Source organism: Sturnira hondurensis, unplaced genomic scaffold (assembly GCF_014824575.4).
Source record: "Sturnira hondurensis isolate 20B ecotype Veracruz unplaced genomic scaffold, ASM1482457v3 Scaffold0002840, whole genome shotgun sequence".
NCBI lineage: Eukaryota > Metazoa > Chordata > Mammalia > Chiroptera > Phyllostomidae > Sturnira > Sturnira hondurensis.
The window spans coordinates 8,388,190-8,401,831 of record NW_028075471.1 but is presented as its reverse complement, the minus strand read 5'-3'; the positions used below and the strand labels follow the sequence as shown (position 1 = coordinate 8,401,831).

Here is a 13,642-nt window from a genome sequence, read left to right as displayed (position 1 = left end):
TAGGATCCCTTGCTCTCAAAGTATACCTCCCATTTGTTTTGTCCATTACACTGGATGTAGATCTGCCTGTTCCACATGTCCACACCTCTCCACCCCTCCTACTTGGCTGGATGAATGGGGCTTTTTAAATCCTTCATTGTCAGATTTCCATACAGCTTGATTTTTCTGACAATTCTGGATGATATTTATTTTGTAGTCTAGTTGTAATTTTTGCTGTATTTGTGTGAGGAGGCAAGGCATGTTTACCAATGCTTCCATCTTCACTGGAGTTAGGGACATCTTGATCCATTTTATATAATAGAATTTACTCAAAATACATTTTTTTCAAGTTAATATACATTATTGCTTGGGACTTAGAAACATTTTAGTGGAATTATAAAAAGCTGTCTTTATCACAATATATGTTACAGCAGTAGTTCATACACATGCCTTTATGGTTTAGGCATATCTGTACACACAGTGGCCCAGAAACCTCCTATTTAATGAAAACAAGAGGACATAGAAATCTCAACTGAAATTTGGGAGTAATCATTTTATAGAAGTATGCTTCATTGTATAAATGCATTACCATAGCAATCATTGGAACAGCAGACTTCAATGATGCACCTAAGAATCTAATTCTATCAACAAAATTTTTATTGAGACATAATCCACCACTGACATGTCCAGTGTGAAAGATGAGACATAACCAACCATGTGCTTGAAATCTACTTCTACAACTAGCTGTTTTCATTTCTCTTGTTCTCAAATTAACTGGAATACCTTGAACATCTCTAATTAATAAGTAAGAGGGATCACGGTTCAATACTTTATAGGAAATTAAGTACTTAATCCTGAGAATAGCCTGACACTGATATTTTTAGTGCAGATAATCAAGAAAAGAGACAGCTACCAATTCTCTTTTCAACAGTCTTACATTAATATCAATCACTCGGTTCTTCTCATAAAACTATATGAACCCTTAGAAAGGTAACTGGGCATAAGTTTATACCCCCCCCCTCAAGTTCATGAGATATACAAACATATACAAACATATATTAAAAAAAGAGGCTGGGAATATAAGACAGAAAACTGTACTTGAACAAGAATTAAATAAAACTAAAAATTTAAAAAAAAAGAACCTGACAACGTGAAACCGCCATGTCATAGAGTCATGCCAGATGAAACACATTGCTATCTATTTCAGTGGAAAGTACTGTTTTACTAAGACATGGCAGGGGACTAAATAAAATCAGAACTAGGACTGGAAAGGAATCACCCCAAGAGAGACAACATTCAGTCGTTGGATACCTAACGGAGTTCTCCCCTCTCTGACTTGAGTTTCCTGCCTGAGGTGGGGCTTTCAGTACTTCTCTGTCCAGTGTATGGTAAAAGCTGAGATGGTCCACAAACCTGCTACCTAACTCTGATGCTAAAGTCCATCTAACATGGTTAGTGACTGAAAAAAATCACCCATCATGCTCCCCTCTCTAGACCCCATTTCTGTGCCCATGACTACAAACCATGGAAGTGGTAGAAAATCTTCCCATATCACTTCCCTTTCAGTTTTGGAATAGAAAATGTGATTTTTACCTAGGTAAAATATATAAATATATATAGTACAATTAGATTCAATAGGGTTACCACGAGAACAAAATATGAGAATTCTAATTTAGATACATGATGAGAAAGATCACTTATTGTGATATAGCCTTGACATCTGTAAGTAACAACAATCCCTAAATTCGTAGATATTACTACAAAAACTAATTGTATCAGAAATCCTCCCACTGAAGTAGAAGCTGCATGTGTCATGCTCATTGCTGTACAGTAAGCAGATGGTACAGTGTTCACAGAACATTTATTAAATGGGCAAATTACTGAACTTGAGAAGAAACCAAGTTCCAAGTTGATGTGTGAATGACGGACAACTTGTTACTAGAAAAGTAATTAGTTCCATATTATCTCTAGAAGTCGTAGGACCTTCTGCTGCCCAAACTGGAACTGTTGAATCCTCCCAAATTAAGTTTCTCCTATATGCTCCCTTAAGCTAGTTTCTTATTCATCTTTAGACAACTCCCCCAGTACTTTCCCCACAATGTCTTCCCAGAACCTTCTGTCTTACACACCTCTCTATGCAAGTGAACTAACACATTTCCAAAATAAGTCAAGATCAGAATGAGGCTTTCTATGCTGAGTCTGTATTAGGAAATCTTCTCTCTCCAATTTATAGTGTAGTTTTATAGTTGTTGATTTTAGTTGTCCATACTAGAAATACATTTGCAGCACGATAGTTAATACCAATCTTAGATTTCCTGAAGTTTTATTTTCTGAAAAAAAAAAAAAAGGCATGTCAAAGCCTAATAAAACTATGACAGTAATTAACCCAAATCACACACCAGAACATTAGTACAGCTCTTCAGCCAACGCTGCTAATACAGATGCCTTAGAAATACAATGAATTTTCCCACTGACAATGACTAAGGCATGTTATTTGTCTTAGTGAAACTCTAGCCATAAATTTCTGTGGACAACTGTTCAAACCTCTAATTCCACTATGACAATTAAATTCCTATATTTATTTTCAAAAAATGCAGGTTACTCCTAACTACAAAATGACCATTCTTTTTTGATTGAGGTGTTCCCCCCTAAACTATAGTTATTTTAACTATTTTAAATAATAACCATCATTAATGATAATATGTTAATTGCAAAAATTTAGAATATATTTATGAGCAAAATAAGAAAAAAATCAAACTTTATCCTATTATCTACACATAGGCACTAATATTTAGATATACAGACCTTCAGTCTTTATTCAATGCAACACCCACACACTGTGTGGTAAGAAATGTGCTAAGCTATGAGAATTACCACATTCATTTGCACAATGACTCTAAGCAATTGACAAAGTATTACTATATTATAGATAAGGAGATTCAGGCTTATAGATGTTAAGACTTGCCTAAGGTCAAAACAGAAGACAGATTCCCAGGGGTTGCCTACAGTATCTTGTTTCCCAAATGCATGAGAAGTATATGGACAAAACAGTTTCATCTTTTCAGTTCTTAAATATTTTTCAATATCACCTTTTAGAAGCTGCTACGACTCCACTGCACGATAGACCATAATGTATGTAGCCCATTTCACTATTGGAACATAGATATTATGTTGAAATTGTCACTATTATTATTTTTTAGAGTTTGAGTGAACATCTTTACAGCTATGTGCATATTCCTATTAATTTCCTTGGGATAAACTTCTATAGGTAGATTTTTCAGATTACAAAGCTCTACAGTTTTGGTCACACACGGCACTGTACACTCTGTTCCAGATGGTACTCCCTTAAGCAGGGTAGGAGGCAGGGTCTTTTCATAATGAAGCATTTATGTGACCTCTGTTCCTCACCCAAAGCAAGCTTCATAAAGTAACAGAGAATTACCCACAAGTCCACTATTTTAGATGGCCCTTGATGCCATAAATGCACACACCATTCTACACTTCTCCCACAGGCACTGAAATTGCTAGGAAATTCTGCATGTATTTCATCATAATTTACTAAGTGAATGACTGAATCAACACGTGAATAAAGCCAAGACAATTATGAGCAGAAAGACAATTTCCAGCTAACAAAGCACAGACTGAAAGCCCTTTAGGGCAGATTTCTCAGGATCGAGGAGAGTTCCAACTTAATCTGGCTATTAAGTAGGGATCCCGGAATTTGCAAAGCTGTTGAATTTCATGCCTAAATCTCCCATCTGGCTCCAAAACAAAAACAAAGCAGCACAAGAAGAAGGAAGAATAGGGCTCCTATATTGTAATTCAATCATGACACAGCACCTGAGTCTGTGAGTTTGCTGAAACAGCACCATAACAATGTCCTTCTGTCATTTACAGTAATAATTTAAAAATCCCTGTAAGATTCCAAACTAGTATTGCCATAAAGTGCATTTTGTGTTTTGGGAGGGAAAAAGCAATGTAGCAGAGTAGAGGTTGTGGCATACATAGTGTGTACCCTGAAGTGAAGGGCACCATGCAAACAATAACATGAGTGAGACAAATATGCCACATAGCTTCCTTCATCATTCAAACCAGGCAAGGCTGACTCTTTGCCAATATGGTCAGAGTACAGTAGCCACACTGAATCAGTTTTGCTAGACAGAGTTAGAAAAGCATTGCTAAAATTTGAGAATCTTAAAATGGACTATCTGTGACATTCCGGAGACTTTGAGTAACTAAATTATATATACATACAAATCTGAGAGAGAGACGCAGAATACTAGAGTCCTAGAAGGCCATCAGAAAGACACAGCTGATCACAGAGAGAATTTATATGTACTATTCCTTTCTTTGCCTTTTGTAAGCAAAGCCTATAATGTCAAGAGGTTCAAAATATCAGCTATTCTATGTTTGCACTCCCCTCCAGAATGTTAGCGTGGCAACAAGTTAAAGGCAGAACTTGCTGGTCGATCACCCTAGGTTGGATAGTGAAAATGACCTGAAAATGAAAAGCAACAAAAGAAAAGGATACAGTTATACACAAAGGAGTTCTCATAAGAGTATCAGTTAATTTCTCAGAAGAAACCTTGCAGGCAAGAAGGGGCTGGAAAGAAGTACTTGGAGTCATGAAAGGCAAGGACCTATACCCAAGGTTACTCTATTGAGCAAAACTGTCATTTAGAATGGAAGGTCAGATAAAGTGCTTCTCAGAAAAGGTAAAGTTAAAGGAGTTGATCATTATCTTATTATATGAAATGTTAAAGAGACTTATCTAAGAAATAGAAGATTTAATACTATGAACACTAAAATGAAACTAACTCATAACTGTCAACAAGTGAACCTAAAAAAAACAACTAAGCAAACAACTAGAAGAGGAATAGAATCACAGAAATGGAGATCACATGGAGGGTTATCAATGGGGAGGGGGAAGGGGGGATTGGGGAGAGGAAAAGATACAAGAAGTAAAAGCATAATTGGTAGGCATAAAATAGACAGGGGTAGGTTAAGAATAGTATAGGAAATAGAGAAGTCAAAGGACTTACATGTACAACCCATGGGCATGAAATAAGAGGGTGGGGGGAATGCTGGAGGATTTGGGAGTTACAGGGCAGAGGGAGGATAAAGGGGAGAGAAAAATTGGGAGAACTGCAATAGCATAATTAGAAAAATATACTTAAAAATGAACAAACAATAAAAAAGAATTCAAGCCCTGGCTAGTGTAGCTCAGTGGATTGAGCGCGGGCCTGCAAACCACGCGATCGCGGTTCGATTCCCAGTCAAGGTACATGCCTGGGTTGCAGGCCGGTCCCCAGCAAGGGACTCACCAGAAGCAACCATACACTGATGTTTCTCTCCTTCTCTCCTTCCCTTCCTCTCTAAAGATAAGTAAATAAAATCTTAAAAAAAAAAGAATTCAAAAGACTGGCTTCTTCATGCTGGGAGAGTCCAAGCATGCCACAGAGAGATCACAGTCTTTAGGCTAAGTATGCAATTAGCTGCAAATACAAAACAAAGAAAATGTGATGAGAAATAGCTGAGAAGCAAAATTTATGACCCTATGTTTCTTTTAAAAAGTGGTTTTATAGGACTAAAAATGGTGGGTAAAAGAAGGAAGTAGGACATAACAAAAGATGGCCAGTAGGATATAGCAGAAGACTTTCAATTTAATCTGTAATTTCGAGTAACAAGATTGAGAAGTGGGAAAAAAAAGCCACTGAAAGCATGTAGAACAAGTTAAAAGCTAAAAAAGTCTCCTGAAAACTTGTTAATTACATGAAACCTTCAATTCAGATGACAGCATAAATGCAAGAGAAATTCCTGTTAGATACCCTGCAGTACAACCAACTAATTTTCAGATTTTAGCCCATACCCTTCCTTTTCCTACATGTTCCTATATGGGGAGCAAGCTTACAAGCCAAAAGGGCAATTACTCCTGAGTTACTGCCACTTCCCTTCTCAGAACTCTGCAGGGATGGCCTCTCAGGAATTGCAATAAGAAAAAAAAAGATTTCCCAGCAATGAGTAATACATAAATTCCTATTCAAAATGGACACCATTCTATTATTTTAATTTTTAAAGAAAGGTGTTAAAAGGCGATGGAAGATATTTAAGGACCTACCTGCACTAGGCACTAGATCAGGTACTGAGGATGCAAACATGGGTCAGACAACAGGACCCTTTAGGAAGTTTACCTTTTAAAATGAAGGATGATAGCTTTTCGGCCTTTTGGCTATGACCAAGTGTAGTATCTGTTCTTATCAGTTTAAAATGAAGGATGAACTTGAATCCTGCTCTAAAATATTAGTATAAAATATGATAATAATAAAATAGGAGATGTGAACAAATATATTTTAAATGAAAAACAATGAATGCCAATGAAAATATGAAAAATGTCCTCCAACCTCAGTGATAATTTCAAAAAATACTCTTTTTTTGGTCTATTTTATCAGGTGACATTTCTGAAAAAATACTAATGTCCACTATTTATTTGCTTATGGTGAAATGGGCACTGTCACACATTTGGTGGGAGTACAAACTGACACAACTCTTCAGAAGACTGTTTCAAAATAAGCATCACGAATTTGTAAATAGCTCATTCTCTTCTCACTATGTCATTCCTTCAAATGGTTCACAGTAGGAGAAATCAATCTGCAGAGAGTAGGTTCAGGCCAGACTAAAACATCTGGATTTTATTCCCAGGTACCTAGAGATCCACTGCCAAGTCCGGGACGGGAAGAATGATAAAGGCAAAGTGCTACTAGTTTCAAGGGACCACGCAGGACAGCCTGGAAGGCCGGGTCTGAAATCAAAGTGAACATTTCGGATACTTTTATAGAAGTCCAAGGGTAAGATAAATAATAAGGGTTTATAGACGCTCAAAACCAGTCTCATACATATCAAAACCCAATAGTATTATTATGGTAAGATTAGTTGAGTTGAAAAAAAAAACAGTCAAATTATTCTCTGGCATGGTTTACTAAGTCCTGTATGTGATACAGACCATCAGAAGTTTTTACATTGCAATTGCTTGTTTTGGCATTCTTTGGACTAAAGTTCTCTGAAACTTCCTTGACAGTTTCCCTTTCAAATTAAATTTGTTTCATCTCATGATGCAATAGAACCACTGACATAGCAGTTAGGTGTTTGATTCATTTTTCATGATAATTTTTCAACATAAACAAAAGCAGAAAGAGTAATGAGCTCCTCCGTACCCATCACTCAGCTACATGACCAGTCTTCTTTTATCTCTATCTTAACACTCCTCTAATTATATTGAAGTAAACTGTCAATCATTAATTTATTCATAAATATTTTCATATATATTTTTAAAAGAAAGGGACTCTTTTCAAATGTCTTTTAACAGGTTCTGTTAGCACCTGTGATAAAACTTAATCATTGCAAAGTATACTTTATAGAGTTAAATATTTTTATACAGTGTAGCAGAGAGGTAGAAAATTTTTTTAAAAAAATAAAGAGGAAAAAATTTAAAAATCTCAACAAAAAACAAACTCTGGTTCTACTTTCACCAGCAGAAGACAAAAAAAAAAAAAAAAGAGGACTACTTGGAATAGCATAAACATCCCATCTGTCCAGAGCTCAATGGAAAGAGTGCACCATTTAAAAATGGTTCCCATTATTCATTCCATAAAGCCTCTACAACTGTTTATTCCATAGCTAAAATGCCCAAGCATTGCTCCAAGTCAGCTAAAAATTATGAGTTGAGAATTGGGCAATGATGAACTGAGATATTACACCCCTGTGTGTTTCTTAGGCTTTTGCTTTCTGACTGGAAAGCAGAAAGGTGTTCATGCCAATTTGGCATGTGTCCAGGCCCACGTTCTCACTTAAGTGCTGCCAAGTGAGGGCTGAGGTCCTGGCCACTGTGGTTTGACTGCACAGAAGCTGGAAGGCAGGGGGATGACAGAGTATGAGTGGGTTTTCACTCAGCGACAAGAAAATTCTGCAAGGTGTAAAAAAAGTCTTCCATTTATTAATTTATTTAAACCTACCTTTGTTCTATAACACAAATATCACACACTCTTGTACGACATACAGAGAAGACTAGAACTCAGGTAAACAGTGCTGGAAATTGGGCCACGTGCCCTTCCAAATTTTCCACACACCCACGAACATATTTTACAGTGTGGATGAGATCATTTGTTGTGGACCCAACACTGGGCAGAATAACAGCAGTAGCTAAGGTTTTGGGTTCAAATCCCCACTTCTCCACTTATTAGCTAGTATCTGACTAGTATCTAGTATTAGCTAGTAACCTGGTACCTGACTCCAGTTTCTGTATCTAAAAATGCAGTTATAAAAAAAATATTTCCCTCAGAAGTACTATGAGTTCTTCCCTCAAAGTGACTTAATATATATAAAACACTGAGATGAGTGCCTGGTAATAGTTATTGTATGTTTGCTATTTTTAATTGCTTTGCCAGCTTATGGTATTAACACTTTATCAATGATAGTATTAATTAATATTGTACTTCATGTCATTAAAAGTCTGCATAAAGCATAACTTTTAATGGCTACATAATATTAATATTCCATTGTCAGGATGGGCCTAACTCAATCCTTTCCAATATGTTGGGCATTTTGATTTGTTTTATCAATTGCATTACCGTAAATCATAGTGTAATCAACAATTTTTGTGTCCCAAATTTCCCCAATACTTGAATTAGTCTCTTAGGATTATTATTCAGGCCTAAAATAGCATTTTGAAACACTAGTGTAAGTAATGATGAATGGTAAGAAATCAAAAAATTAGTTTCTACACTAAGGGTTTGCATAAACAAGAATTTGTGGTGAAAGAAGAAAGATTTTTATGAAAATACCAAACTAATCCAGCTTTGGATTCTGGTCACAAGCACAAGCAAATCATCCTTCGACAGTCAAATTCCAGACAAAGACCCCAATTCTAACACCAATTATGAAAATTCCTAATTGTGGGGATCTTAGGACCAAACCAGAAAGCACAGCTACGTGTGCAGGCTGGTGGCCATCGGAGACACCTTCTGTCCCAAGCAACTCTAAATTCTACATCGCCATGAAAACGCACCATCTCAGAATTCGTTTGGTGACCCTGAGACACTTTTGTTTCTAAGGCACTGTGTATTTTAACACTGCCATCCTTACACTCAGAGCATTCTGTGGCTGTAACCTTTCAGGATTATAAATCCAGTTTATTTCTACCATCTGTTAACAATGAGCTATAATGAGAGTAAATATAAAAATATATAGCATGCCTTACAAAATATTCCCTTGACCTGTCCACCTGTGGGACCTAAGAGAGGGCCAACACCTGCAGATAACATCAGCTTTCCTGGAAGGCAGTAAAGGATACAAGCATGAGCACTAAAAATCTGGCTGCTAGTTCCAGCTTTGTGAACTTGAGCAAGTCACTTAACTTCTGATCTTTTTTTTTTTTGCCCAAGTTTGTAAAGAAAAATGACCAGAAAAAAGCTGGCGCCAGGAGGGAGGGTGGAATGAAATCCACAGAGCCTATTTGTCTACTTGTTTTAAGGCTCACACAATATAAGTAAAGGCATGGGATAAACTGCCAAACCCTGTACAAAGGCAAATTGATATTAAAATATTTGTTTTAGTTCTTTGATCAATTAGCCACACACACGTAATCTCTCAAAAGCTTAGTATCCATAATGAAGATAATCTCTAATTAGGATTAGTAAATCTCCAAGACAGCAATTGCTCAAACCTGGGAAATCATGATGGTGGAAATTATTGTTCTGAGATATACGAAAATATTCCTTACTTTAATGACAGAAGTTAGTTTCCTGGAATTATATTGTGAATTTGAAAGTTTTTTACTGAAAATACTTCTGAGGATCTCAAATGCCTCCTCTTCTAGAGAGTGCTTTGTGAGAAAATGATGTCTGGCAATGGTGATCATCCCACTGAAATCTTTCTAAAACCGTAAATAATATACTTTGTATACCTTATAAAATAATAGAAAACTGACAGAAGTACAGAGGAAAATCAACACCATATCTGTGTACTAAGAATGCATCATTTAATTTAACCCAAGTTTCAAAATAGACACACTACATAGTATAATGAAAATTCCACAGAAGAGATTCTTTGGGAAAATGAATCTCTAGTTTTTATGTATTTTCTGACCCTATTATTCCATATTTACTATTTATTAACTAAATAACATTATTGCCGTTATTACTTAACACAGTGAATTTAGCTATTGGACTATTGGAATTTTTGGAACTTCTACTTCCTGAGCATTCTAGATACAGACAGTACAAAAGACTGAGTGGACTTTATTTCACACAAAGGATACCCTCTAGAAGTTTGATTTTGAGCAGATCCCTACTATGCTATGGTATTTCCTAACTTGGGCAAGTGATGCAGAGGAATCCTCTTTTGCCTCTAAAATAGGTGTGCACCGCCCCCGGCACCCATCCAGACTTACATACCCGTAACGTGAGCATGTAAAAAACACACCACTACTCATGAGTGTTTATATAAGTGGAAATGCTAAGACCTGGAGTCCTTTAAAGAACAGCAGGTATTCTGTGGGGTTTATTTAGGTTTTCACTTGCTGAAACAGTCACATGTCTGAAGTACTATCTCCTTTGGCAGAACATCCTGACCTGCACTTTATAGGAGACATACTCTCACTTTGAAGCTGGCAGAGTACGTGAACAAGATCTAAAGGACCTGGGAAGGCCACCCTTTGCAAGTTTATTTTATACCATTAGGTTTTACAACCAATATCTTCTTTTACAGTCCTAAATGGAACAAGGCAATCAATAACAAAGAGGATCTGAGTTCACCCTTTGCTTAAATGCACAATAATAGCTAGCTGGGGGCTTTTTGTGTTTCTGACAGTGGGTTCCTAATCTTAAAATGGCTTGGCCCTACAATTTCTCTTTTAAGATGAATGGCTTTTTGTTTTGTGTTTTTAGATGCGCTGGTAAGCTGTGTATGTTTCGAAGTCCTTATGTGCTAGCAGTGAAACCGAAATGAAAGGTCTTTGGCACTGTAAACTGCAATAGGGTATAAAATGTGATGGGCAGTAAAGGGCACCGCAGCCAGAGACCATCCACCGAACTTGTTCTTCTATTCTGATGATCATAATCAGGCCTGAGCCTGATCCTCAATCTGTCATAAAATAGAGTGGAGACATAATGTGGTAACTATAAATAACAACTATATTTTAATATATTAGACATCTAAGGACTATTTGCAGAAACATACTAATGAAATCTCCAAGAAGTTCTATCTACAGATTTACAGATTTTACAATACGGTTGCAAAATTAACTTTCCCAACGGAAAGCAGTCAGTTGTATTAGCAGGGACAACACACAGCAAGATGTGTGCATGAACTGATAATCATCATCACACTCCAAAATTAAAATGGAACCAGAAGAAGGCAGAAGGCCCACTCAATACAATGTGCATCAAACACACAAAGAAATAAATACAACAGGAGAAAACAGCCAATGTGAAAAGCAGCAAAAAGTGAATGAGGAGCAATTGCCAATATCGAAACAAAAATGAGGATTTTCTATAAGCTCAATCGTGAGCAGAATTAATAAAACCCACTCTGACCTGCTTTCTTAACCCAGAAGTGTTATTTCCATCAGTCACCAAGTAGCTTCAAAATGCATGCTCCCGGAGCCTGAAACTAATTTTCTTCCTCCTATATAAACACACAAAACTCCTACAGTCTTGGTAATTGAAAGAGATCACTTCCCCCCAGGTCCCAGCCACCACCATTTCTTTGCTTTATGACAAACAGATGACAGCCCATCTCCCTGGCTTCTCTCCAGCTCCATCTTTTTACCACATCCTTCCTGTTCTGCTCCAAATGCTGGTCAAGGGAGTCCTCTGCCCGGGCAATGGCTTCCCTGTAAAAATCCAGAGTTGAAGGCCCTGGGGGTGGGGGGGCATCCAGCTCCAGCCCTAGTGGCTTCTTTTCAGGTCCTGGGACACTCAGTTTTGCCTTGAATCCATCTCACACGCTGTTCCCCTTGTGCTGAGAACTTCCTGGTCTAGCTAAATTCTGGCCCATTGTGTCTTCTGGTGGCCTTTGGTGACCCCCAAATTGGGCCTGATCCCTATCACATGCTACTAAAGCACTGAATGTCTCTTTCCCTCACTGATGTAACCTGTTTTATCATGCATCCGTTGGCACATTTACACGATCAGTATCTATTCCTCTAACAGACTGTGATTCCAAAAGGACCAAGACCCAGCTATGCCCTCACAGGGCAGCCCGCTGCCCAGCAGAGTGCCTGCCACACGCTCGGCTATAGGAACTACTTGGTGAATAAATACTGCAAGGCCAGATTGTCCTCTATGTGTAAACTGGAAAGGCATGGAGAGTAACACTCTTCCCTCAATGACAATGCAGGACAGCACACGGTCTACTGTACTGCTATAATGTCCAATCACTGTCATTTGTACCCAGAGAGGCCTGGAAGTCCCCAGTTACAGGTTGCGTGCCCAAACTGAGCTGCAAAAAATTCCTTTTAGACATCCTTCCTTCGCCTCACTGCAGGCCATACAGGGGATGGATGTAGCTTTGAAGTCCTCCGTAACAGAGAGCATCACTGCCTAAAAGAGTCCCCTCTGACACCAAGACTGTCTGCTTAACAACTTGTGATGGTAAACACTGCTCTCACTTTGCTTTATGGCCCAAGAATTTTTAAATGATGCTTTTATGACAAGGTTGTAATTGAAGGTGCTTTGCTGGGCCCCAAGGCTGGTTTTTACATATTCACCCAACAGAACACTGTGCAACATTTCATCATTTATAAAGCCTAGAGGAGAAGATTACAACATGGGCACACTGGTGAATACACACATGGGAGGGAGATTATCATTCTGCTCAGTAAAACCAGTCTGTGGACAACACAAGTACTCCTGGGCGGCAGGTCACCAATCTCCTAATCTAGGAATGTCAAAAGATACCTCCTGGCAGAACATAGTCAGATGTGAGCAGAACTGCTTCTGAGCTTCTAGAATGTTTCAATAGCAGCCGAGTGGTCAATTGGCCAGCAGAGAACCCTCGTGACCTCCCCAGTCTCACAAGCCCAACACCTGCCTTGGCCCAGTGCGCCGGTGAGATTTCACCATGAGAGGCCCTCTGACGGCATTGGCGGGGACATCACGGTGGGAGAGGCCTGGCTCTGCCACTGAGACCTCGGGCAGGTGCTACCTGTGCTGGAGACATTCCAGCAAGGAACACCCCCCATCTCTGACTGAAGCAGAAGGACTGGGGAAGCGGCAGGGCAGAAACCATAAAAACCAATTTTTGAGGAGCATGAAGCTGGGTTCCATAGGTAGTCCATAGAAATCGTTCTCTGGAAGCAGGGTAGTAAAAAATATAAAGCCCTCATAACCTTAGCATCCTCCAAATTTTAGGAGAGCTGCTGGCAGGAAAAGTGGTTCAAAATTACGAGTTTCCCCAATAATGACTTTTCCTTAGAGTCCTAATGGCCTCAGGTTGCAAGTACTGTCACCAGATCACGCACTGCAGGTCCACACCACTGGGAACAAAGAGCAAAGAGCGCCATGGGTTCACCGGACGGTGGGAGCAGCATTAACACTGAGGTTAGGAAGATGGAAAGAGCCTCTAGAGTAAGGGAGATGTAAATTCGAATGCTACCATTTTTGAGTCA

The 13,642-nt window shown here is 38.4% G+C and overlaps 1 protein-coding gene and 1 pseudogene across 3 annotated transcripts in view; one reads left to right on the top strand and one right to left on the bottom strand.

Moving 5' to 3' along the window:
- The window catches only part of PTPRG (protein tyrosine phosphatase receptor type G), a 715,684-nt gene that overhangs the window by 180,692 nt on the left and 521,350 nt on the right, over positions 1–13,642 (bottom strand). The window lies entirely within an intron of this gene.
- On the top strand, positions 6,189–6,303 carry LOC118983713 (uncharacterized; annotated as a pseudogene).